At 40.2% G+C, this 21,457-nt stretch overlaps 36 non-coding genes and 7 pseudogenes across 36 annotated transcripts; all 43 read right to left on the reverse strand.

Annotated features, from left to right (window-relative positions):
• Positions 1 to 50: 50 nt before the first annotated feature.
• On the reverse strand, positions 51 to 169 carry LOC146024357 (5S ribosomal RNA). Its single transcript, XR_014453741.1, has one exon. It is a non-coding gene; the product is annotated as a 5S ribosomal RNA (ribosomal RNA).
• Positions 170 to 509: 340 nt separating this feature from the next.
• Positions 510 to 628, reverse strand: LOC146022160 (5S ribosomal RNA). Its single transcript, XR_014451627.1, has one exon. It is a non-coding gene; the product is annotated as a 5S ribosomal RNA (ribosomal RNA).
• Positions 629 to 971: 343 nt separating this feature from the next.
• Positions 972 to 1,090, reverse strand: LOC146024524 (5S ribosomal RNA). Its single transcript, XR_014453901.1, has one exon. It is a non-coding gene; the product is annotated as a 5S ribosomal RNA (ribosomal RNA).
• Positions 1,091 to 1,435: 345 nt separating this feature from the next.
• Positions 1,436 to 1,554, reverse strand: LOC146021811 (5S ribosomal RNA). Its single transcript, XR_014451287.1, has one exon. It is a non-coding gene; the product is annotated as a 5S ribosomal RNA (ribosomal RNA).
• A 346-nt stretch (positions 1,555 to 1,900) lies between these two features.
• LOC146025303 (5S ribosomal RNA) lies at positions 1,901 to 2,009 on the reverse strand (annotated as a pseudogene).
• Positions 2,010 to 2,353: 344 nt separating this feature from the next.
• Positions 2,354 to 2,472, reverse strand: LOC146022605 (5S ribosomal RNA). Its single transcript, XR_014452053.1, has one exon. It is a non-coding gene; the product is annotated as a 5S ribosomal RNA (ribosomal RNA).
• Positions 2,473 to 2,817: 345 nt separating this feature from the next.
• LOC146023733 (5S ribosomal RNA) lies at positions 2,818 to 2,936 on the reverse strand. Its single transcript, XR_014453141.1, has one exon. It is a non-coding gene; the product is annotated as a 5S ribosomal RNA (ribosomal RNA).
• Positions 2,937 to 3,282: 346 nt separating this feature from the next.
• On the reverse strand, positions 3,283 to 3,401 carry LOC146024285 (5S ribosomal RNA). The gene has a single exon (XR_014453671.1). It is a non-coding gene; the product is annotated as a 5S ribosomal RNA (ribosomal RNA).
• A 344-nt stretch (positions 3,402 to 3,745) lies between these two features.
• Positions 3,746 to 3,864, reverse strand: LOC146023457 (5S ribosomal RNA). The gene has a single exon (XR_014452874.1). It is a non-coding gene; the product is annotated as a 5S ribosomal RNA (ribosomal RNA).
• A 346-nt stretch (positions 3,865 to 4,210) lies between these two features.
• Positions 4,211 to 4,329, reverse strand: LOC146023380 (5S ribosomal RNA). The gene has a single exon (XR_014452801.1). It is a non-coding gene; the product is annotated as a 5S ribosomal RNA (ribosomal RNA).
• Positions 4,330 to 4,673: 344 nt separating this feature from the next.
• Positions 4,674 to 4,792, reverse strand: LOC146021813 (5S ribosomal RNA). Its single transcript, XR_014451289.1, has one exon. It is a non-coding gene; the product is annotated as a 5S ribosomal RNA (ribosomal RNA).
• Positions 4,793 to 5,137: 345 nt separating this feature from the next.
• Positions 5,138 to 5,256, reverse strand: LOC146023459 (5S ribosomal RNA). The gene has a single exon (XR_014452875.1). It is a non-coding gene; the product is annotated as a 5S ribosomal RNA (ribosomal RNA).
• A 346-nt stretch (positions 5,257 to 5,602) lies between these two features.
• On the reverse strand, positions 5,603 to 5,711 carry LOC146025304 (5S ribosomal RNA; annotated as a pseudogene).
• A 344-nt stretch (positions 5,712 to 6,055) lies between these two features.
• Positions 6,056 to 6,174, reverse strand: LOC146022617 (5S ribosomal RNA). The gene has a single exon (XR_014452064.1). It is a non-coding gene; the product is annotated as a 5S ribosomal RNA (ribosomal RNA).
• Positions 6,175 to 6,519: 345 nt separating this feature from the next.
• On the reverse strand, positions 6,520 to 6,638 carry LOC146023735 (5S ribosomal RNA). Its single transcript, XR_014453142.1, has one exon. It is a non-coding gene; the product is annotated as a 5S ribosomal RNA (ribosomal RNA).
• Positions 6,639 to 6,984: 346 nt separating this feature from the next.
• On the reverse strand, positions 6,985 to 7,103 carry LOC146024286 (5S ribosomal RNA). The gene has a single exon (XR_014453672.1). It is a non-coding gene; the product is annotated as a 5S ribosomal RNA (ribosomal RNA).
• A 344-nt stretch (positions 7,104 to 7,447) lies between these two features.
• Positions 7,448 to 7,566, reverse strand: LOC146023460 (5S ribosomal RNA). Its single transcript, XR_014452876.1, has one exon. It is a non-coding gene; the product is annotated as a 5S ribosomal RNA (ribosomal RNA).
• A 346-nt stretch (positions 7,567 to 7,912) lies between these two features.
• LOC146024388 (5S ribosomal RNA) lies at positions 7,913 to 8,031 on the reverse strand. The gene has a single exon (XR_014453772.1). It is a non-coding gene; the product is annotated as a 5S ribosomal RNA (ribosomal RNA).
• A 344-nt stretch (positions 8,032 to 8,375) lies between these two features.
• Positions 8,376 to 8,494, reverse strand: LOC146025561 (5S ribosomal RNA). The gene has a single exon (XR_014454220.1). It is a non-coding gene; the product is annotated as a 5S ribosomal RNA (ribosomal RNA).
• Positions 8,495 to 8,839: 345 nt separating this feature from the next.
• LOC146024390 (5S ribosomal RNA) lies at positions 8,840 to 8,958 on the reverse strand. The gene has a single exon (XR_014453773.1). It is a non-coding gene; the product is annotated as a 5S ribosomal RNA (ribosomal RNA).
• Positions 8,959 to 9,302: 344 nt separating this feature from the next.
• LOC146025562 (5S ribosomal RNA) lies at positions 9,303 to 9,421 on the reverse strand. Its single transcript, XR_014454221.1, has one exon. It is a non-coding gene; the product is annotated as a 5S ribosomal RNA (ribosomal RNA).
• Positions 9,422 to 9,766: 345 nt separating this feature from the next.
• LOC146024688 (5S ribosomal RNA) lies at positions 9,767 to 9,885 on the reverse strand (annotated as a pseudogene).
• Positions 9,886 to 10,231: 346 nt separating this feature from the next.
• On the reverse strand, positions 10,232 to 10,340 carry LOC146025182 (5S ribosomal RNA; annotated as a pseudogene).
• A 344-nt stretch (positions 10,341 to 10,684) lies between these two features.
• On the reverse strand, positions 10,685 to 10,803 carry LOC146025530 (5S ribosomal RNA). Its single transcript, XR_014454189.1, has one exon. It is a non-coding gene; the product is annotated as a 5S ribosomal RNA (ribosomal RNA).
• Positions 10,804 to 11,147: 344 nt separating this feature from the next.
• On the reverse strand, positions 11,148 to 11,266 carry LOC146023075 (5S ribosomal RNA). Its single transcript, XR_014452505.1, has one exon. It is a non-coding gene; the product is annotated as a 5S ribosomal RNA (ribosomal RNA).
• A 345-nt stretch (positions 11,267 to 11,611) lies between these two features.
• Positions 11,612 to 11,730, reverse strand: LOC146022724 (5S ribosomal RNA). The gene has a single exon (XR_014452168.1). It is a non-coding gene; the product is annotated as a 5S ribosomal RNA (ribosomal RNA).
• Positions 11,731 to 12,076: 346 nt separating this feature from the next.
• LOC146024080 (5S ribosomal RNA) lies at positions 12,077 to 12,195 on the reverse strand. Its single transcript, XR_014453475.1, has one exon. It is a non-coding gene; the product is annotated as a 5S ribosomal RNA (ribosomal RNA).
• A 344-nt stretch (positions 12,196 to 12,539) lies between these two features.
• Positions 12,540 to 12,658, reverse strand: LOC146021814 (5S ribosomal RNA). The gene has a single exon (XR_014451290.1). It is a non-coding gene; the product is annotated as a 5S ribosomal RNA (ribosomal RNA).
• Positions 12,659 to 13,002: 344 nt separating this feature from the next.
• LOC146022161 (5S ribosomal RNA) lies at positions 13,003 to 13,121 on the reverse strand. The gene has a single exon (XR_014451628.1). It is a non-coding gene; the product is annotated as a 5S ribosomal RNA (ribosomal RNA).
• A 2,189-nt stretch (positions 13,122 to 15,310) lies between these two features.
• Positions 15,311 to 15,429, reverse strand: LOC146022162 (5S ribosomal RNA). The gene has a single exon (XR_014451629.1). It is a non-coding gene; the product is annotated as a 5S ribosomal RNA (ribosomal RNA).
• Positions 15,430 to 15,773: 344 nt separating this feature from the next.
• On the reverse strand, positions 15,774 to 15,892 carry LOC146022629 (5S ribosomal RNA). The gene has a single exon (XR_014452076.1). It is a non-coding gene; the product is annotated as a 5S ribosomal RNA (ribosomal RNA).
• A 345-nt stretch (positions 15,893 to 16,237) lies between these two features.
• Positions 16,238 to 16,356, reverse strand: LOC146021815 (5S ribosomal RNA). The gene has a single exon (XR_014451291.1). It is a non-coding gene; the product is annotated as a 5S ribosomal RNA (ribosomal RNA).
• Positions 16,357 to 16,702: 346 nt separating this feature from the next.
• LOC146022164 (5S ribosomal RNA) lies at positions 16,703 to 16,821 on the reverse strand. Its single transcript, XR_014451631.1, has one exon. It is a non-coding gene; the product is annotated as a 5S ribosomal RNA (ribosomal RNA).
• A 344-nt stretch (positions 16,822 to 17,165) lies between these two features.
• Positions 17,166 to 17,284, reverse strand: LOC146021816 (5S ribosomal RNA). The gene has a single exon (XR_014451292.1). It is a non-coding gene; the product is annotated as a 5S ribosomal RNA (ribosomal RNA).
• Positions 17,285 to 17,628: 344 nt separating this feature from the next.
• On the reverse strand, positions 17,629 to 17,747 carry LOC146024511 (5S ribosomal RNA). Its single transcript, XR_014453888.1, has one exon. It is a non-coding gene; the product is annotated as a 5S ribosomal RNA (ribosomal RNA).
• Positions 17,748 to 18,092: 345 nt separating this feature from the next.
• Positions 18,093 to 18,211, reverse strand: LOC146021432 (5S ribosomal RNA). The gene has a single exon (XR_014450919.1). It is a non-coding gene; the product is annotated as a 5S ribosomal RNA (ribosomal RNA).
• Positions 18,212 to 18,555: 344 nt separating this feature from the next.
• On the reverse strand, positions 18,556 to 18,674 carry LOC146021571 (5S ribosomal RNA). The gene has a single exon (XR_014451051.1). It is a non-coding gene; the product is annotated as a 5S ribosomal RNA (ribosomal RNA).
• Positions 18,675 to 19,019: 345 nt separating this feature from the next.
• Positions 19,020 to 19,138, reverse strand: LOC146024689 (5S ribosomal RNA; annotated as a pseudogene).
• A 346-nt stretch (positions 19,139 to 19,484) lies between these two features.
• On the reverse strand, positions 19,485 to 19,593 carry LOC146025183 (5S ribosomal RNA; annotated as a pseudogene).
• Positions 19,594 to 19,937: 344 nt separating this feature from the next.
• Positions 19,938 to 20,056, reverse strand: LOC146025531 (5S ribosomal RNA). The gene has a single exon (XR_014454190.1). It is a non-coding gene; the product is annotated as a 5S ribosomal RNA (ribosomal RNA).
• Positions 20,057 to 20,400: 344 nt separating this feature from the next.
• On the reverse strand, positions 20,401 to 20,519 carry LOC146023076 (5S ribosomal RNA). Its single transcript, XR_014452506.1, has one exon. It is a non-coding gene; the product is annotated as a 5S ribosomal RNA (ribosomal RNA).
• Positions 20,520 to 20,864: 345 nt separating this feature from the next.
• Positions 20,865 to 20,983, reverse strand: LOC146022725 (5S ribosomal RNA). Its single transcript, XR_014452169.1, has one exon. It is a non-coding gene; the product is annotated as a 5S ribosomal RNA (ribosomal RNA).
• Positions 20,984 to 21,329: 346 nt separating this feature from the next.
• Positions 21,330 to 21,448, reverse strand: LOC146024763 (5S ribosomal RNA; annotated as a pseudogene).
• Positions 21,449 to 21,457: the final 9 nt, after the last annotated feature.

Here is a 21,457-nt window from a genome sequence, read left to right on the forward strand (position 1 = left end):
TCCAATTTAAATAGCTAGAGAATAAAAACAATTTGCCAGTAATGTGAAAAAACCTACAGCACCAGGTGTTCCCATGTGGTCTCCCACCCAAGTACTAAGCAGGCCCAACACTGCTTAGCTTCCAAGATCAGACGAGATTGGGCCTATACAATGTGGTATAGCTGTAGGTGAGATATATGCTCTTTTTTGCCCTCTTCTCTTCTATCACCAGGTAAGCTAATAAAAAAGCTTCCTAACTGTTTTTGCTTAATAAAAAAAATCATGTTTTGGTAATGTAAAAAGACCTACAGGACATGATATTAGCAGGGGAAATGAAACTACTAAAGAGGCTCATACACTGTTTAGCTGCCAAAAGCAGTTGGAATTGGGCCTAAACAGTGTGGTAAGTCTTTAGGTGATGGCTATTGTGTCTGTTTGACCTCTTCCAAATGTCTGTACTGGCAATAAAAAGAAAAAGTTTCCAATTTAAATAGCTAGAGAATAAAAACAATTTGCCAGTAATGTGAAAAAACCTACAGCACCAGGTGTTCCCATGTGGTCTCCCACCCAAGTACTAACCAGGCCCAACACTGCTTAGCTTCCAAGATCAGACGAGATTGGGCCTATCCAATGTGGTATGGCTGTAGGTGAGATACATGCTCTTTTTTGCCCTCTTCTCTTCTATCACCAGGTAAGCTAATAAAAAAGCTTCCTAACTGTTTTTGCTTACTGAAAAAAATCATGTGTTGGTAATGTAAAAAGACCTACAGGACATGATATTAGCAGGGGATCTTAAATTAAACTACTAAAGAGGCTCAACACTGTTTAGCTGCCAAAAGCAGTTGGAATTGGGCCTAAACAGTGTGGTAAGTCTTTAGGTGATGGCTATTGTGTCTGTTTGACCTCTTACAAATGTCTCTACAGGCAATAAAAAGAAAAAGTTTCCAATTTAAATAGATAGAGAATAAAAACAATTTGCCAGTAATGTGAAAAACCTACAGCACCAGGTGTTCCCATGTGGTCTCCCACCCAAGCAATAACCAGGCCCAACACTGCTTAGCTTCCAAGATCAGACGAGATTGGGCATATCCAACGTGGTATGGCTGTAGGTGAGATACAGCCACTTTTTTGCCCTCTTCTACTTCTATCACCAGGTAAGCTAATAAAAAAGTTTCGTAACTGTTTTTGCTTACTGAAAAAAATAATGTGTTGGCAATGTAAAAAGACCTACAGGACATGATATTAGCAGGGGATCTTAAATTAAACTACTAAAGAGGCTCAACACTGTTTAGCTGCCAAAAGCAGTTGGAATTGGGCCTAAACAGTGTGGTAAGTCTTTAGGTGATGGCTATTGTGTATATTTGACCTCTTCTTAATGTCTGTGCTGGCAATAAAAAGAAAAAGTTTCTAATTTAAATAGATAGAGAATAAAAACAATTTGCCAGTAATGTGAAAAAACCTACAGCACCTGGTGTTCCCATGTGGTCTCCCACCCAAGTACTAACCAGGCCCAACACTGCTTAGCTTCCAAGATCAGACGAGATTGGGCCTATCCAATGTGGTATGGCTGTAGGTGAGATACATGCACTTTTTTGCCCTCTTCTACTTCTATCACCAGGTAAGCTAATAAAAAAGCTTCCTAACTGTTTTGGCTTAATGAAAAAAATCATGTTTTGTAAATGTAAAAAGACCTACAGGACATGATATTAGCAGGGGATCTTAAATGAAACTACTAAAGAGGCTCATACACTGTTTAGCTGCCAAAAGCAGTTGGAATTGGGCCTAAACAGTGTGGTAAGTCTTTAGGTGATGGCTATTGTGTCTGTTTGACCTCTTCCAAATGTCTGTACTGGCAATAAAAAGAAAAAGTTTCCAATTTAAATAGCTAGAGAATAAAAACAATTTGCCAGTAATGTGAAAAAACCTACAGCACCAGGTGTTCCCATGTGGTCTCCCACCCAAGTACTAACCATGCCCAACACTGCTTAGCTTCCAAGATCAGGCCTATCCAATGTGGTATGGCTGTAGGTGAGATACATGCTCTTTTTTGCCCTCTTCTCTTCTATCACAAGGTAAGCTAATAAAAAAGCTTCCTAACTGTTTTTGCTTACTGAAAAAAATCATGTGTTGGTAATGTAAAAAGACCTACAGGACATGATATTAGCAGGGGATCTTAAATGAAACTACTAAAGAGGCTCATACACTGTTTAGCTGCCAAAAGCAGTTGGAATTGGGCCTAAACAGTGTGGTATGTCTTTAGGTGATGGCTATTGTGTCTGTTTGACCTCTTACAAATGTCTCTACAGGCAATAAAAAGAAAAAGTTTCCAATTTAAATAGCTAGAGAATAAAAACAATTTGCCAGTAATGTGAAAAACCTACAGCACCTGGTGTTCCCATGTGGTCTCCCACCCAAGTACTAACCAGGCCCAACACTGCTTAGCTTCCAAGATCAGACGAGATTGGGCATATCCAATGTGGTATGGCTGTAGGTGAGATACAGGCACTTTTTTGCCCTCTTCTACTTCTATCACCAGGTAAGCTAATAAAAAAGTTTCGTAACTGTTTTTGCTTACTGAAAAAAATCATGTGTTGGCAATGTAAAAAGACCTACAGGACATGATATTAGCAGGGGATCTTAAATTAAACTACTAAAGAGGCTCAACACTGTTTAGTTGCCAAAAGCAGTTGGAATTGGGCCTAAACAGTGTGGTAAGTCTTTAGGTGATGGCTATTGTGTATGTTTGACCTCTTCTAAATGTCTGTGCTGGCAATAAAAAGAAAAAGTTTCCAATTTAAATAGATAGAGAATAAAAACAATTTGCCAGTAATGTGAAAAAACATACAGCACCTGGTGTTCCCATGTGGTCTCCCACCCAAGTACTAACCAGGCCCAACACTGCTTAGTTTCCAAGATCAGACGAGATTGGGCCTATCCAATGTGGTATGACTGTAGGTGAGATGCATGCACTTTTTTGCCCTCTTCTACTTCTATAACCAGGTAATCTAATAAAAAAGTTTCCTAACTGTTTTGGCTTAATGAAAAAAATCATGTTTTGGTTATGTAAAAAGACCTACAGGACATAATATTAGCAGGGGATCTTAAATGAAACTACTAAAGAGGCTCATACACTGTTTAGCTGCCAAAAGCAGTTGGAATTGGGCCTAAACCGTGTGGTAAGTCTTTAGGTGATGGCTATTGTGTCTGTTTGACCTCTTCAAAATGTCTGTACTGGCAATAAAAAGAAAAAGTTTCCAATTTAAATAGCTAGAGAAGAAAAACAATTTGCCAGTAATGTGAAAAAACCTAAAGCACCAGGTGTTCTCATGTGGTCTCCCACCCAAGTACTAACCAGGCCCAACACTGCTTAGCTTCCAAGATCAGACGAGATTGGGCCTATCCAATGTGGTATGGCTGTAGGTGAGATACATGCTCTTTTTTGCCCTCTTCTCTTCTATCACCAGGTAAGCTAATAAAAAAGCTTCCTAACTGTTTTTGCTTACTGAAAAAAATCATGTGTTGGTAATGTAAAAAGACCTACAGGACATGATATTAGCAGGGGATCTTAAATTAAACTACTAAACAGGCTCAACACTGTTTAGCTGCCAAAAGCAGTTGGAATTGGGCCTAAACAGTGTGGTAAGTCTTTAGGTGATGGCTATTGTGTCTGTTTGACCTCTTCTAAATGTCTGTGCTGGCAATAAAAAGAAAAAGTTTCCAATTTAAATAGATAGAGAATAAAAACAATTTGCCAGTAATGTGAAAAAACCTACAGCACCTGGTGTTCCCATGTGGTCTCCCACCCAAGTACTAATCAAGCCCAACACTGCTTAGCTTCCAAGATCAGACGAGATTGGGCCTATCCAATGTGGTATGGCTGTAGGTGAGATACATGCACTTTTTTGCCCTCTTCTACTTCTATCACCAGGTAAGCTAATAAAAAAGTTTCCTAACTGTTTTGGCTTAATGAAAAAAATCATGTTTTGGTAATGTAAAAAGACCTACAGGACATGATATTAGCAGGGGATCTTAAATGAAACTACTAAAAAGGCTCATACACTGTTTAGCTGCCAAAAGCAGTTGGAATTGGGCCTAAACAGTGTGGTAAGTCTTTAGGTGATGGCTATTGTGTCTGTTTGACCTCTTCCAAATGTCTGTACTGGCAATAAAAAGAAAAAGTTTCCAATTTAAATAGCTAGAGAATAAAAATAATTTGCCAGTACTGTGAAAAAACCTACAGTACCAGGTGTTCCCATGTGGTCTCCCACCCAAGTACTAACCAGGCCCAACACTGCTTAGCTTCCAAGATCAGACGAGATTGGGCCTATCCAATGTGGTATGGCTGTAGGTGAGATACATGCTCTTTTTTGCCGTCTTCTCTTCTATCACCAGGTAAGCTAATAAAAAAGCTTCCTAACTGTTTTTGCTTACTGAAAAAAATCATATGTTGGTAATGTAAAAAGACCTACAGGACATGATATTAGCAGGGGAACTTAAATTAAACTACTAAAGAGGCTCAACACTGTTTAGCTGCCAAAAGCAGTTGGAATTGGGCCTAAACAGTGTGGTAAGTCTTTAGGTGATGGCTATTGTGTCTGTTTGACCTCTTACAAATGTCTCTACAGGCAATAAAAAGAAAAAGTTTCCAATTTAAATAGCTAGAGAATAAAAACAATTTGCCAGTAATGTGAAAAAACCTACAGCACCTGGTGTTCCCATGTGGTCTCCCACCCAAGTACTAACCAGGCCCAACACTGCTTAGCTTCCAAGATCAGACGAGATTGGGCCTATCCAATGTGGTATGGCTGTAGGTGGGATACAGGCACTTTTTTGCCCTCTTCTACTTCTATCACCAGGTAAGCTAATAAAAAAGTTTCCTAACTGTTTTTGCTTACTGAAAAAAATCATGTTTTGGCAATGTAAAAAGACCTACATGACATGATATAAGCAGGGGATCTTAAATTAAACTACTAAAGAGGCTCAACACTGTTTAGCTGCCAAAAGCAGTTGGAATTGGGCCTAAACAGTGTGGTAAGTCTTTAGGTGATGGCTATTGTGTCTGTTTGACCTCTTCTAAATGTCTGTGCTGGCAATAAAAAGAAAAAGTTTCCAATTTAAATAGATAGAGAATAAAAACAATTTGCCAGTAATGTGAAAAAACCTACAGCACCTGGTGTTCCCATGTGGTCTCCCACCCAAGTACTAATCAAGCCCAACACTGCTTAGCTTCCAAGATCAGACGAGATTGGGCCTATCCAATGTGGTATGGCTGTAGGTGAGATACATGCACTTTTTTGCCCTCTTCTACTTCTATCACCAGGTAAGCTAATAAAAAAGTTTCCTAACTGTTTTGGCTTAATGAAAAAAATCATGTTTTGGTAATGTAAAAAGACCTACAGGACATGATATTAGCAGGGGATCTTAAATGAAACTACTAAAAAGGCTCATACACTGTTTAGCTGCCAAAAGCAGTTGGAATTGGGCCTAAACAGTGTGGTAAGTCTTTAGGTGATGGCTATTGTGTCTGTTTGACCTCTTCCAAATGTCTGTACTGGCAATAAAAAGAAAAAGTTTCCAATTTAAATAGCTAGAGAATAAAAACAATTTGCCAGTAATGTGAAAAAACCTACAGCACCAGGTGTTCCCATGTGGTCTCCCACCCAAGTACTAACCATGCCCAACACTGCTTAGCTTCCAAGATCAGGCCTATCCAATGTGGTATGGCTGTAGGTGAGATACATGCTCTTTTTTGCCCTCTTCTCTTCTATCACAAGGTAAGCTAATAAAAAAGCTTCCTAACTGTTTTTGCTTACTGAAAAAAATCATGTGTTGGTAATGTAAAAAGACCTACAGGACATGATATTAGCAGGGGATCTTAAATGAAACTACTAAAGAGGCTCATACACTGTTTAGCTGCCAAAAGCAGTTGGAATTGGGCCTAAACAGTGTGGTATGTCTTTAGGTGATGGCTATTGTGTCTGTTTGACCTCTTACAAATGTCTCTACAGGCAATAAAAAGAAAAAGTTTCCAATTTAAATAGCTAGAGAATAAAAACAATTTGCCAGTAATGTGAAAAACCTACAGCACCTGGTGTTCCCATGTGGTCTCCCACCCAAGTACTAACCAGGCCCAACACTGCTTAGCTTCCAAGATCAGACGAGATTGGGCATATCCAATGTGGTATGGCTGTAGGTGAGATACAGGCACTTTTTTGCCCTCTTCTACTTCTATCACCAGGTAAGCTAATAAAAAAGTTTCGTAACTGTTTTTGCTTACTGAAAAAAATCATGTGTTGGCAATGTAAAAAGACCTACAGGACATGATATTAGCAGGGGATCTTAAATTAAACTACTAAAGAGGCTCAACACTGTTTAGTTGCCAAAAGCAGTTGGAATTGGGCCTAAACAGTGTGGTAAGTCTTTAGGTGATGGCTATTGTGTATGTTTGACCTCTTCTAAATGTCTGTGCTGGCAATAAAAAGAAAAAGTTTCCAATTTAAATAGATAGAGAATAAAAACAATTTGCCAGTAATGTGAAAAAACATACAGCACCTGGTGTTCCCATGTGGTCTCCCACCCAAGTACTAACCAGGCCCAACACTGCTTAGCTTCCAAGATCAGACGAGATTGGGCCTATCCAATGTGGTATGACTGTAGGTGAGATGCATGCACTTTTTTGCCCTCTTCTACTTCTATAACCAGGTAATCTAATAAAAAAGTTTCCTAACTGTTTTGGCTTAATGAAAAAAATCATGTTTTGGTTATGTAAAAAGACCTACAGGACATAATATTAGCAGGGGATCTTAAATGAAACTACTAAAGAGGCTCATACACTGTTTAGCTGCCAAAAGCAGTTGGAATTGGGCCTAAACAGTGTGGTAAGTCTTTAGGTGATGGCTATTGTGTCTGTTTGACCTCTTCAAAATGTCTGTACTGGCAATAAAAAGAAAAAGTTTCCAATTTAAATAGCTAGAGAAGAAAAACAATTTGCCAGTAATGTGAAAAAACCTAAAGCACCAGGTGTTCTCATGTGGTCTCCCACCCAAGTACTAACCAGGCCCAACACTGCTTAGCTTCCAAGATCAGACGAGATTGGGCCTATCCAATGTGGTATGGCTGTAGGTGAGATACATGCTCTTTTTTGCCCTCTTCTCTTCTATCACCAGGTAAGCTAATAAAAAAGCTTCCTAACTGTTTTTGCTTACTGAAAAAAATCATGTGTTGGTAATGTAAAAAGACCTACAGGACATGATATTAGCAGGGGATCTTAAATTAAACTACTAAACAGGCTCAACACTGTTTAGCTGCCAAAAGCAGTTGGAATTGGGCCTAAACAGTGTGGTAAGTCTTTAGGTGATGGCTATTGTGTCTGTTTGACCTCTTCTAAATGTCTGTGCTGGCAATAAAAAGAAAAAGTTTCCAATTTAAATAGATAGAGAATAAAAACAATTTGCCAGTAATGTGAAAAAACCTACAGCACCTGGTGTTCCCATGTGGTCTCCCACCCAAGTACTAATCAAGCCCAACACTGCTTAGCTTCCAAGATCAGACGAGATTGGGCCTATCCAATGTGGTATGGCTGTAGGTGAGATACATGCACTTTTTTGCCCTCTTCTACTTCTATCACCAGGTAAGCTAATAAAAAAGTTTCCTAACTGTTTTGGCTTAATGAAAAAAATCATGTTTTGGTAATGTAAAAAGACCTACAGGACATGATATTAGCAGGGGATCTTAAATGAAACTACTAAAAAGGCTCATACACTGTTTAGCTGCCAAAAGCAGTTGGAATTGGGCCTAAACAGTGTGGTAAGTCTTTAGGTGATGGCTATTGTGTCTGTTTGACCTCTTCCAAATGTCTGTACAGGCAATAAAAAGAAAAAGTTTCCAATTTAAATAGCTAGAGAATAAAAACAATTTGCCAGTAATGTGAAAAAACCTAAAGCACCAGGTGTTCTCATGTGGTCTCCCACCCAAGTACTATCCAGGCCCAACACTGCTTAGCTTCCAAGATCAGACGAGATTGGGCCTATCCAATGTGGTATGGCTGTAGGTGAGATACATGCTCTTTTTTGCCCTCTTCTCTTCTATCACCAGGTAAGCTAATAAAAAAGCTTCCTAACTGTTTTTGCTTACTGAAAAAAATCATGTGTTGGTAATGTAAAAAGACCTACAGGACATGATATTAGCAGGGGATCTTAAATTAAACTACTAAAGAGGCTCAACACTGTTTAGCTGCCAAAAGCAGTTGGAATTGGGCCTAAACAGTGTGGTAAGTCTTTAGGTGATGGCTATTGTGTCTGTTTGACCTCTTACAAATGTCTCTACAGGCAATAAAAAGAAAAAGTTTCTGATTTAAATAGCTAGAGAATAAAAACAATTTGCCAGTAATGTGAAAAAACCTACAGCACCTGGTGTTCCCATATGGTCTCCCACCCAAGTACTAACCAGGCCCAACACTGCTTAGCTTCCAAGATCAGACGAGATTGGGCATATCCAATGTGGTATGGCTGTAGGTGAGATACAGGCACTTTTTTGCCCTCTTCTACTTCTATCACCAGGTAAGCTAATAAAAAAGTTTCGTAACTGTTTTTGCTTACTGAAAAAAATCATGTGTTGGCAATGTAAAAAGACCTACAGGACATGATATTAGCAGGGGATCTTAAATTAAACTACTAAAGAGGCTCAACACTGTTTAGCTGCCAAAAGCAGTTGGAATTGGGCCTAAACAGTGTGGTAAGTCTTTAGGTGATGGCTATTGTGTATGTTTGACCTCTTCTAAATGTCTGTGCTGGCAATAAAAAGAAAAAGTTTCCAATTTAAATAGCTAGAGAATAAAAACAATTTGCCAGTAATGTGAAAAAACCTAAAGCACCAGGTGTTCTCATGTGGTCTCCCACCCAAGTACTATCCAGGCCCAACACTGCTTAGCTTCCAAGATCAGACGAGATTGGGCCTATCCAATGTGGTATGGCTGTAGGTGAGATACATGCTCTTTTTTGCCCTCTTCTCTTCTATCACCAGGTAAGCTAATAAAAAAGCTTCCTAACTGTTTTTGCTTACTGAAAAAAATCATGTGTTGGTAATGTAAAAAGACCTACAGGACATGATATTAGCAGGGGATCTTAAATTAAACTACTAAAGAGGCTCAACACTGTTTAGCTGCCAAAAGCAGTTGGAATTGGGCCTAAACAGTGTGGTAAGTCTTTAGGTGATGGCTATTGTGTCTGTTTGACCTCTTACAAATGTCTCTACAGGCAATAAAAAGAAAAAGTTTCCAATTTAAATAGCTAGAGAATAAAAACAATTTGCCAGTAATGTGAAAAAACCTACAGCACCTGGTGTTCCCATATGGTCTCCCACCCAAGTACTAACCAGGCCCAACACTGCTTAGCTTCCAAGATCAGACGAGATTGGGCATATCCAATGTGGTATGGCTGTAGGTGAGATACAGGCACTTTTTTGCCCTCTTCTACTTCTATCACCAGGTAAGCTAATAAAAAAGTTTCGTAACTGTTTTTGCTTACTGAAAAAAATCATGTGTTGGCAATGTAAAAAGACATACAGGACATGATATTAGCAGGGGATCTTAAATTAAACTACTAAAGAGGCTCAACACTGTTTAGCTGCCAAAAGCAGTTGGAATTGGGCCTAAACAGTGTGGTAAGTCTTTAGGTGATGGCTATTGTGTATGTTTGACCTCTTCTAAATGTCTGTGCTGGCAATAAAAAGAAAAAGTTTCCAATTTAAATAGATAGAGAATAAAAACAATTTGCCAGTAATGTGAAAAAACCTACAGCACCTGGTGTTCCCATGTGGTCTGCCACACAAGTACTAACCAAGCCCAACACTGCTTAGCTTCCAAGATCAGACGAGATTGGGCCTATCCAATGTGGTATGGCTGTAGGTGAGATACATGCATTTTTTTGCCCTCTTCTACTTCTATCACCAGGTAAGCTAATAAAAAAGTTTCCTAACTGTTTGGGCTTAATGAAAAAAATCATGTTTTGGTAATGTAAAAAGACCTACAGGACATGATATTAGCAGGGGATCTTAAATGAAACTACTAAAAAGGCTCATACACTGTTTAGCTGCCAAAAGCAGTTGGAATTGGGCCTAAACAGTGTGGTAAGTCTTTAGGTGATGGCTATTGTGTCTGTTTGACCTCTTCCAAATGTCTGTACTTGCAATAAAAAGAAAAAGTTTCCAATTTAAATAGCTAGAGAATAAAAACAATTTGCCAGTAATGTGATAAAACCTACAGCACCAGGTGTTCCCATGTGGTCTCCCACCCAAGTACTAACCAGGCCCAACACTGCTTAGCTTCCAAGATCAGGCCTATCCAATGTGGTATGGCTGTAGGTGAGATACATGCTCTTTTTTGCCCTCGTCTCTTCTATCACCAGGTAAGCTAATAAAAAAGCTTCCTAACAGTTTTTGCTTACTGAAAAAAATCATGTGTTGGTAATGTAAAAAGACCTACAGGACATGATATTAGCAGGGGATCTTAAATGAAACTACTAAAGAGGCTCATACACTGTTTAGCTGCCAAAAGCAGTTGGAATTGGGCCTAAACAGTGTGGTAAGACGTTAGGTGATGGCTATTATGTCTTTTTGACCTCTTCCAAATGTCTGTACTGGCAATAAAAAAAAAAGTTTCCAATTTAAATAGCTAGAGAATAAAAAAAAATTGCCAGTAATGTGAAAAAACCTACAGCACCAGGTGTTCCCATGTGGTCTCCCACCCAAGTACTAATCAGGCCCAACACTGCTTAGCTTCCAAGATCAGACGAGATTGGGCATATCCAATGTGGTATGGCTGTAGGTGAGATATATGCTCTTTTTTGCCCTCTTCTCTTCTATCACCAGGTAAGCTAATAAAAAAGCTTCCTAACTGTTTTTGCTTACTGAAAAATATCATGTGTTGGTAATGTAAAAAGACCTACAGGACATGATATTAGCAGGGGATCTTAAATTAAACTAATAAAGAGGCTCAACACTGTTTAGCTGCCAAAAGCAGTTGGAATTGGGCCTAAACAGTGTGGTAAGTCTTTAGGTGATGGCTATTGTGTCTGTTTGACCTCTTACAAATGTCTCTACAGGCAATAAAAAGAAAAAGTTTCCAATTTAAATAGCTAGAGAATAAAAACAATTTGCCAGTAATGTGAAAAAACCTACAGCACCTGGTGCTCCCATGTGGTCTCCCACCCAAGTACTAAACAGGCCCAACACCGCTTAGCTTCCAAGATCAGACGAGATTGGGCATATCCAATGTGGTATGGCTGTAGGTGAGATACAGGCACTTTTTTGCCCTCTTCTACTTCTATCACCAGGTAAGCTAATAAAAAAGTTTCGTAAGTGTTTTTGCTTACTGAAAAAAATCATGTGTTGGCAATGTAAAAAGACCTACAGGACATGATATTAGCAGGGGATCTTAAATTTAACTACTAAAGAGGCTCAACACTGTTTAGCTGCCAAAAGCAGTTGGAATTGGGCCTAAACAGTGTGGTAAGTCTTTAGGTGATGGCTATTGTGTATGTTTGACCTCTTCTAAATGTCTGTGCTGGCAATAAAAAGAAAAAGTTTCCAATTTAAATAGATAGAGAATAAAAACAATTTGCCAGTAATGTGAAAAAACCTACAGCACCTGGTGTTCCCATGTGGTCTCCCACCTAAGTACTAACCAGGCCCAACACTGCTTAGCTTCCAAGATCAGACGAGATTGGGCCTATCCAATGTGGTATGGCTGTAGGTAAGATGCATGCACTTTTTTGCCCTCTTCTACTTCTATCACCAGGTAAGCTAATAAAAAAGTTTCCTAACTGTTTTGGCTTAATGAAAAAAATCATGTTTTGGTAATGTAAAAAGACCTACAGGACATGATATTAGCAGGGGATCTTAAATGAAACTACTAAAGAGGCTCATACACTGTTTAGCTGCCAAATGCAGTTGGAATTGGGCCTAAACAGTGTGGTAAGTCTTTAGGTGATGGCTATTGTGTCTGTTTGACCTCTTCCAAATGTCTGTACTGGCAATAAAAAGAAAAAGTTTCCAATTTAAATAGCTAGAGAATAAAAACAATTTGCCAGTAATGTGAAAAAACCTACAACACCAGGTGTTCCCATGTGGTCTCCCACCCAAGTACTAACCAGGCCCAACACTGCTTAGCTTCCAAGATCAGACGAGATTGGGCCTATCCAATGTGGTATGGCTGTATGTGAGATACATGCTCTTTTTTGCCCTCTTCTCTTCTATCACCAGGTAAGCTAATAAAAAAGCTTCCTAACTGTTTTTGCTTACTGAAAAAAATCATGTGTTGGTAATGTAAAAAGACCTACAGGACATGATATTAGCAGGGGATCTTAAATTAAACTACTAAAGAGGCTCAACACTGTTTAGCTGCCAAAAGCAGTTGGAATTGGGCCTAAACAGTGTGTTAAGTCTTTCGGTGATGGCTGTTGTGTCTGTTTGACCTCTTACAAATGTCTCTACAGGCAATAAAAAGAAAATGTTTCCAATTTAAATAGCTAGAGAATAAAAACAATTTGCCAGTAATGTGAAAAAACCTACAGCACCTGGTGTTCCCATGTGGTCTCCCACCCAAGTACTAACCAGGCCCAACACTGCTTAGCTTCCAAGATCAGACGAGATTGGGCCTATCCAATGTGGTATGGCTGTAGGTGAGATACATGCTCTTTTTTGCCCTCTTCTCTTCTATCACCAGGTAAGCTAATAAAAAAGCTTCCTAACTGTTTTTGCTTACTGAAAAAAATCATGTGTTGGTAATGTAAAAAGACCTACAGGACATGATATTAGCAGGGGATCTTAAATTAAACTACTAAAGAGGCTCAACACTGTTTAGCTGCCAAAAGCAGTTGGAATTGGGCCTAAACAGTGTGGTAAGTCTTTAGGTGATGGCTATTGTGTCTGTTTGACCTCTTCCAAATGTCTGTACTGGCAATAAAAAGAAAAAGTTTCCAATTTAAATAGCTAGAGAATAAAAACAATTTGCCAGTAATGTGAAAAAACCTACAGCACCAGGTGTTCCCATGTGGTCTCCCACCCAAGTACTAACCAGGCCCAACACTGCTTAGCTTCCAAGATCAGACGAGATTGGGCCTATCCAATGTGGTATGGCTGTAGGTGAGATACATGATCTTTTTTGCCCTCTTCTCTTCTATCACCAGGTAAGCTAATAAAAAAGCTTCCTAACTGTTTTTGCTTACTGAAAAAAATCATGTGTTGGTAATGTAAAAAGACCTACAGGACATGATATTAGCAGGGGATCTTAAATTAAACTACTAAAGAGGCTCAACACTGTTTAGCTGCCAAAAGCAGTTGGAATTGGGCCTAAACAGTGTGTTAAGTCTTTCGGTGATGGCTATTGTGTCTGTTTGACCTCTTACAAATGTCTCTACAGGCAATAAAAAGAAAATGTTTCCAATTTAAATAGCTAGAGAATAAAAACATTTTGCCAGTAATGTGAAAAAACCTACAGCACCTGGTGTTCCCATGTGGTCTCCCACCCAAGTACTAACCAGGCCAGGGCCGGCGCTACCCACTCAGCAGCTCCTGCAAAGCAGGGAGGCGCCATGCTGAAAAGGCGCTGTCTCCCTCCCCCCTCTGCTAAAGCTGCCTCAGTCCTCACTGTCACTGCCTCCTGCACGCCGCCCGCAGTGCCTATCTGACAGCGGGCGAGCGGCAGTATAAAGAGCTGCACCGCGCACACACTGTCCTCCTCCTGCGACCTGCCCCCTCTTCCTCACGGACACTTGCGCTGAGGCATGTAGCGCTGTCTGTGAATGCCTGGATGACATGTCATGTCTGGATCCGCCCCCTACCCATTGCTCCCTGCGCCTGTCAGCTGTCAATCAAATGACAAACAGGCAGCAGCGCCTCCCCTTCCTTCCCTCTTCTCAGTGTGCTGTGCCAGTGCCAATGCCAATCCTCAACACTCCGCCCCCTCTATCTCCTCCCCTCTTCTTCCATCTCCTCCTTCTCTCCCCTCCTTTCCCCCTCAGTCACGAGAGGGGTGTAATGGTGTCCTCAGCGTCCTGCCTACGCAGATAGAAGAGGAGGGACTGCACAAGAGTTTAACAGCAAAAGAACAGTGAGTCTTTTATTATAAATGTTTATAACAAATATTTTAATAATTGTAGATTTTTTTTATATATACAGATGGAGTGGGTCTCGCTCTTGCAGGGGATGGCGGAAGATTCGCCAGCCGCCATCCCCCGCCAGCCGCCATAAGGGGATGCGCGCGCATCGCCTTACAACGGGGCTTCCCCCGGGTCCCCGCCGCCTTGCCGCCCCCCCCCCCTTTACCCTGTCCGTCTCCCTGAAGCGGAGAAGGACAGGGTTCCCGTCCCCCCGCCGACGGGAAACTGAGACGCACGCGCGTCTCAGTCAGATGGGGCGCCTCTTCGCCAGATTCTGGCGCTGTCGCAGCGCCAGCAAAGAAGAGACCAGCTCCATCTGTATATTTAGACACTTTTTAAATAATGGGCTGGGTTATGCGCCTAAAGGTGGCCATACATGCTGCAATAGTAGCGTGCGATGCGATGTGCGCTCCTGCGGGCATCACATCGCACAGTACAAAAAGTATGTGCTGCACATACTTTTTGTACTGCTTTGGGATCGCATCGCACACACATTGCATGCATGCCGTGCGATGCGATCTAGCCCATTACGTATGCTATTCTCGCAGCGTGTATGGGCACCTTTAGTGCCTGCAACATTTTGCGGACACAGCACTGAGATGGTGTATGCATACATGTACATGCACCCGAGATCCTCCACAGGATCGCATGTTGCATACGCTCCCACAATCGGGATGCAGCTTGTTGCAATGGCAATGTGAAAGGGCGCAAAATGTATGGTTTGCAGGAGGGCGCCGGACACCCTAGCACCGGCCCTGAACCAGGCCCAACACTGCTTAGCTTCCAAGATCAGACGAGATTGGGCCTATCCAATGTGGTATGGCTGTAGGTGAGATACATGCTCTTTTTTGCCCTCTTCTCTTCTATCACCAGGTAAGCTAATAAAAAAGCTTCCTAACTGTTTTTGCTTACTGAAAAAAATCATGTGTTGGTAATGTAAAAAGACCTACAGGACATGATATTAGCAGGGGATCTTAAATTAAACTACTAAAGAGGCTCAACACTGTTTAGCTGCCAAAAGCAGTTGGAATTGGGCCTAAACAGTGTGGTAAGTCTTTAGGTGATGGCTATTGTGTCTGTTTGACCTCTTCCAAATGTCTGTACTGGCAATAAAAAGAAAAAGTTTCCAATTTAAATAGCTAGAGAATAAAAACAATTTGCCAGTAATGTGAAAAAACCTACAGCACCAGGTGTTCCCATGTGGTCTCCCACCCAAGTACTAACCAGGCCCAACACTGCTTAGCTTCCAAGATCAGACGAGATTGGGCCTATCCAATGTGGTATGGCTGTAGGTGAGATACATGATCTTTTTTGCCCTCTTCTCTTCTATCACCAGGTAAGCTAATAAAAAAGCTTCCTAACTGTTTTTGCTTACTGAAAAAAATCATGTGTTGGTAATGTAAAAAGACCTACAGGACATGATATTAGCAGGGGATCTTAAATTAAACTACTAAAGAGGCTCAACACTGTTTAGCTGCCAAAAGCAGTTGGAATTGGGCCTAAACAGTGTGGTAAGTCTTTAGGTGATGGCTATTGTGTCTGTTTGACCTCTTACAAATGTCTCTACAGGCAATAAAAAGAAAAAGTTTCCAATTTAAATAGCTAGAGAATAAAAACAATTTGCCAGTAATGTGAAAAAACCTACAGCACCTGGTGTTCCCATGTGGTCTCCCACCCAAGTACTAACCAGGCCCAACACTGCTTAGCTTCCAAGATCAGACGAGATTGGGCATATCCAATGTGGTATGGCTGTAGGTGAGATACAGGCACTTTTTTGCCCTCTTCTACTTCTATCACCAGGTAAACTAATAAAAAAGTTTCGTAACTGTTTTTGCTTACTGAAAAAAATCATGTGTTGGCAATGTAAAAAGACCTACAGGACATGATATTAGCAGGGGATCTTAAATTAAACTTCTAAAGAGGCTCAACACTGTTTAGCTGCCAAAAGCAGTTGGAATTGGGCCTAAACAGTGTGGTAAGTCTTTAGGTGATGGCTATTGTGTATGTTTGACCTCTTCTAAATGTCTGTGCTGGCAATAAAAAGAAAAAGTTTCCAATTTAAATAGATAGAGAATAAAAACAATTTGCCAGTAATGTGAAAAAACCTACAGCACCTGGTGTTCCCATGTGGTCTCCCACCCAAGTACTAACCAGGCCCAACACTGCTTAGCTTCCAAGATCAGACGAGATTGGGCCTATCCAATGTGGTATGGCTGTAGGTGAGATGCATGCACTTTTTTGCCCTCTTCTACTTCTATCACCAGGTAAGCTAATAAAAAAGTTTCCTAACTGTTTTGGCTTAATGAAAAAAATCATGTTTTGGTAATGTAAAAAGACCTACAGGACATGATATTAGCAGGGGATCTTAAATGAAACTACTAAAGAGGCTCATACACTGTTTAGCTGTCAAAAGCAGTTGGAATTGGGCCTAAACAGTGTGGTAAGTCTTTAATTGATGGCTATTGTGTCTGTTTGACCTCTTCCAAATGTCTGTACTGGCAATAAAAAGAAAAAGTTTCCAATTTAAATAGCTAGAGAATAAAAACAATTTGCCAGTAATGTGAAAAAACCTACAGCACCAGGTGTTCCCATGTGGTCTCCCACCCAAGTACTAACCAGGCCCAACACTGCTTAGCTTCCAAGATCAGACGAGATTGGGCCTATCCAATGTGGTATGGCTGTAGGTGAGATACATGCTCTTTTTTGCCCTCTTCTCTTCTATCACCAGGTAAGCTAATAAAAAAGCTTCCTAACTGTTTTTGCTTACTGAAAAAAATCATGTGTTGGTAATGTAAAAAGACCTACAGGACATGATATTAGCAGGGTATCTTAAATTAAACTACTAAAGAGGCTCAACACTGTTTAGCTGCCAAAAGCAGTTTTAATTAGGCCTAAACAGTGTGGTAAGTCTTTAGGTGATGGCTATTGTGTCTGTTTGACCTCTTACAAATGTCTCTACAGGCAATAAAAAGAAAAAGTTTCCAATTTAAATAGCTAGAGAATAAAAACAATTTGCCAGTAATGTGAAAAAACCTACAGCACCTGGTGTTCCCATGTGGTCTCCCACCCAAGTACTAACCAGGCCCAACACTGCTTAGCTTCCAAGATCAGACGAGATTGGGCCTATCCAATGTGGTATGGCTGTAGGTGAGATACATGCTCTTTTTTGCCCTCTTCTCTTCTATCACCAGGTAAGCTAATAAAAAAGCTTCCTAACTGTTTTTGCTTACTGAAAAAAATCATGTGTTGGTAATGTAAAAAGACCTACAGGACATGATATTAGCAGGGGATCTTAAATTAAACTACTAAAGAGGCTCAACACTGTTTAGCTGCCAAAAGCAGTTGGAATTGGGCCTAAACAGTGTGGTAAGTCTTTAGGTGATGGCTATTGTGTCTGTTTGACCTCTTACAAATGTCTCTACAGGCAATAAAAAGAAAAAGTTTCCAATTTAAATAGCTAGAGAATAAAAACAATTTGCCAGTAATGTGAAAAAACCTACAGCACCAGGTGTTCCCATGTGGTCTCCAACCCAAGCACTAACCAGGCCCAACACTGCTTAGCTTCCAAGATCAGACGAGATTGGGCATATCCAATGTGGTATGGCTGTAGGTGAGATACAGCCACTTTTTTGCCCTCTTCTACTTCTATCACCAGGTAAGCTAATAAAAAAGTTTCGTAACTGTTTTTGCTTACTGAAAAAAATAATGTGTTGGCAATGTAAAAAGACCTACAGGACATGATATTAGCAGGGGATCTTAAATTAAACTACTAAAGAGGCTTAACACTGTTTAGCTGCCAAAAGCAGTTGGAATTGGGCCTAAACAGTGTGGTAAGTCTTTAGGTGATGGCTATTGTGTATATTTGACCTCTTCTAAATGTCTGTGCTGGCAATAAAAAGAAAAAGTTTCCAATTTAAATAGCTAGAGAATAAAAACAATTTGCCAGTAATGTGAAAAAACCTACAGCACCTGGTGTTCCCATGTGGTCTCCCACCCAAGTACTAACCAGGCCCAACATTGCTTAGCTTCCAAGATCAGACGAGATTGGGCCTATCCAATGTGGTATGGCTGTAGGTGAGATACATGCTCTTTTTTGCCCTCTTCTCTTCTATCACCAGGTAAGCTAATAAAAAAGCTTCCTAACTGTTTTTGCTTACTGAAAAAAATCATGTGTTGGTAATGTAAAAAGACCTACAGGACATGATATTAGCAGGGGATCTTAAATTAAACTACTAAAGAGGCTCAACACTGTTTAGCTGCCAAAAGCAGTTGGAATTGGGCCTAAACAGTGTGGTAAGTCTTTAGGTGATGGCTATTGTGTCTGTTTGACCTCTTACAAATGTCTCTACAGGCAATAAAAAGAAAAAGTTTCCAATTTAAATAGCTAGAGAATAAAAACAATTTGCCAGTAATGTGAAAAAACCTACAGCACCTGGTGTTCCCATATGGTCTCCCACCCAAGTACTAACCAGGCCCGACACTGCTTAGCTTCCAAGATCAGACGAGATTGGGCATATCCAATGTGGTATGGCTGTAGGTGAGATACAGGCACTTTTTTGCCCTCTTCTACTTCTATCACCAGGTAAGCTAATAAAAAAGTTTCGTAACTGTTTTTGCTTACTGAAAAAAATCATGTGTTGGCAATGTAAAAAGACATACAGGACATGATATTAGCAGGGGATCTTAAATTAAACTACTAAAGAGGCTCAACACTGTTTAGCTGCCAAAAGCAGTTGGAATTGGGCCTAAACAGTGTGGTAAGTCTTTAGGTGATGGCTATTGTGTATGTTTGACCTCTTCTAAATGTCTGTGCTGGCAATAAAAAGAAAAAGTTTCCAATTTAAATAGATAGAGAATAAAAACAATTTGCCAGTAATGTGAAAAAACCTACAGCACCTGGTGTTCCCATGTGGTCTGCCACACAAGTACTAACCAAGCCCAACACTGCTTAGCTTCCAAGATCAGACGAGATTGGGCCTATCCAATGTGGTATGGCTGTAGGTGAGATACATGCATTTTTTTGCCCTCTTCTACTTCTATCACCAGGTAAGCTAATAAAAAAGTTTCCTAACTGTTTGGGCTTAATGAAAAAAATCATGTTTTGGTAATGTAAAAAGACCTACAGGACATGATATTAGCAGGGGATCTTAAATGAAACTACTAAAAAGGCTCATACACTGTTTAGCTGCCAAAAGCAGTTGGAATTGGGCCTAAACAGTGTGGTAAGTCTTTAGGTGATGGCTATTGTGTCTGTTTGACCTCTTCCAAATGTCTGTACTTGCAATCAAAAGAAAAAGTTTCCAATTTAAATAGCTAGAGAATAAAAACAATTTGCCAGTAATGTGATAAAACCTACAGCACCAGGTGTTCCCATGTGGTCTCCCACCCAAGTACTAACCAGGCCCAACACTGCTTAGCTTCCAAGATCAGGCCTATCCAATGTGGTATGGCTGTAGGTGAGATACGTGCTCTTTTTTGCCCTCGTCTCTTCTATCACCAGGTAAGCTAATAAAAAAGCTTCCTAACAGTTTTTGCTTACTGAAAAAAATCATGTGTTGGTAATGTAAAAAGACCTACAGGACATGATATTAGCAGGGGATCTTAAATGAAACTACTAAAGAGGCTCATACACTGTTTAGCTGCCAAAAGCAGTTGGAATTGGGCCTAAACAGTGTGGTAAGACGTTAGGTGATGGCTATTATGTCTTTTTGACCTCTTCCAAATGTCTGTACTGGCAATAAAAAAAAAAGTTTCCAATTTAAATAGCTAGAGAATAAAAAAAATTTGCCAGTAATGTGAAAAAACCTACAGCACCAGGTGTTCCCATGTGGTCTCCCACCCAAGTACTAATCAGGCCCAACACTGCTTAGCTTCCAAGATCAGACGAGATTGGGCATATCCAATGTGGTATGGCTGTAGGTGAGATATATACTCTTTTTTGCCCTCTTCTCTTCTATCACCAGGTAAGCTAATAAAAAAGCTTCCTAACTGTTTTTGCTTACTGAAAAAAATCATGTGTTGGTAATGTAAAAAGACCTACAGGACATGATATTAGCAGGGGATCTTAAATTAAACTAATAAAGAGGCTCAACACTGTTTAGCTGCCAAAAGCAGTTGGAATTGGGCCTAAACAGTGTGGTAAGTCTTTAGGTGATGGCTATTGTGTCTGTTTGACCTCTTACAAATGTCTCTACAGGCAATAAAAAGAAAAAGTTTCCAATTTAAATAGCTAGAGAATAAAAACAATTTGCCAGTAATGTGAAAAAACCTACAGCACCTGGTGCTCCCATGTGGTCTCCCACCCAAGTACTAAACAGGCCCAACACCGCTTAGCTTCCAAGATCAGACGAGATTGGGCATATCCAATGTGGTATGGCTGTAGGTGAGATACAGGCACTTTTTTGCCCTCTTCTACTTCTATCACCAGGTAAGCTAATAAAAAAGTTTCGTAAGTGTTTTTGCTTACTGAAAAAAATCATGTGTTGGCAATGTAAAAAGACCTACAGGACATGATATTAGCAGGGGATCTTAAATTTAACTACTAAAGAGGCTCAACACTGTTTAGCTGCCAAAAGCAGTTGGAATTGGGCCTAAACAGTGTGGTAAGTCTTTAGGTGATGGCTATTGTGTATGTTTGACCTCTTCTAAATGTCTGTGCTGGCAATAAAAAGAAAAAGTTTCCAATTTAAATAGATAGAGAATAAAAACAATTTGCCAGTAATGTGAAAAAACCTACAGCACCTGGTGTTCCCATGTGGTCTCCCACCTAAGTACTAACCAGGCCCAACACTGCTTAGCTTCCAAGATCAGACGAGATTGGGCCTATCCAATGTGGTATGGCTGTAGGTAAGATGCATGCACTTTTTTGCCCTCTTCTACTTCTATCACCAGGTAAGCTAATAAAAAAGTTTCCTAACTGTTTTGGCTTAATGAAAAAAATCATGTTTTGGTAATGTAAAAAGACCTACAGGACATGATATTAGCAGGGGATCTTAAATGAAACTACTAAAGAGGCTCATACACTGTTTAGCTGCCAAATGCAGTTGGAATTGGGCCTAAACAGTGTGGTAAGTCTTTAGGTGATGGCTATTGTGTCTGTTTGACCTCTTCCAAATGTCTGTACTGGCAATAAAAAGAAAAAGTTTCCAATTTAAATAGCTAGAGAATAAAAACAATTTGCCAGTAATGTGAAAAAACCTACAACACCAGGTGTTCCCATGTGGTCTCCCACCCATGTACTAACCAGGCCCAACACTGCTTAGCTTCCAAGATCAGACGAGATTGGGCCTATCCAATGTGGTATGGCTGTATGTGAGATACAT

The sequence above is a fragment of the Crinia signifera genome, chromosome 7 (genome assembly GCF_055691185.1).
Source record: "Crinia signifera chromosome 7, ASM5569118v1, whole genome shotgun sequence".
Classification (NCBI taxonomy): Eukaryota; Metazoa; Chordata; class Amphibia; order Anura; family Myobatrachidae; genus Crinia; species Crinia signifera.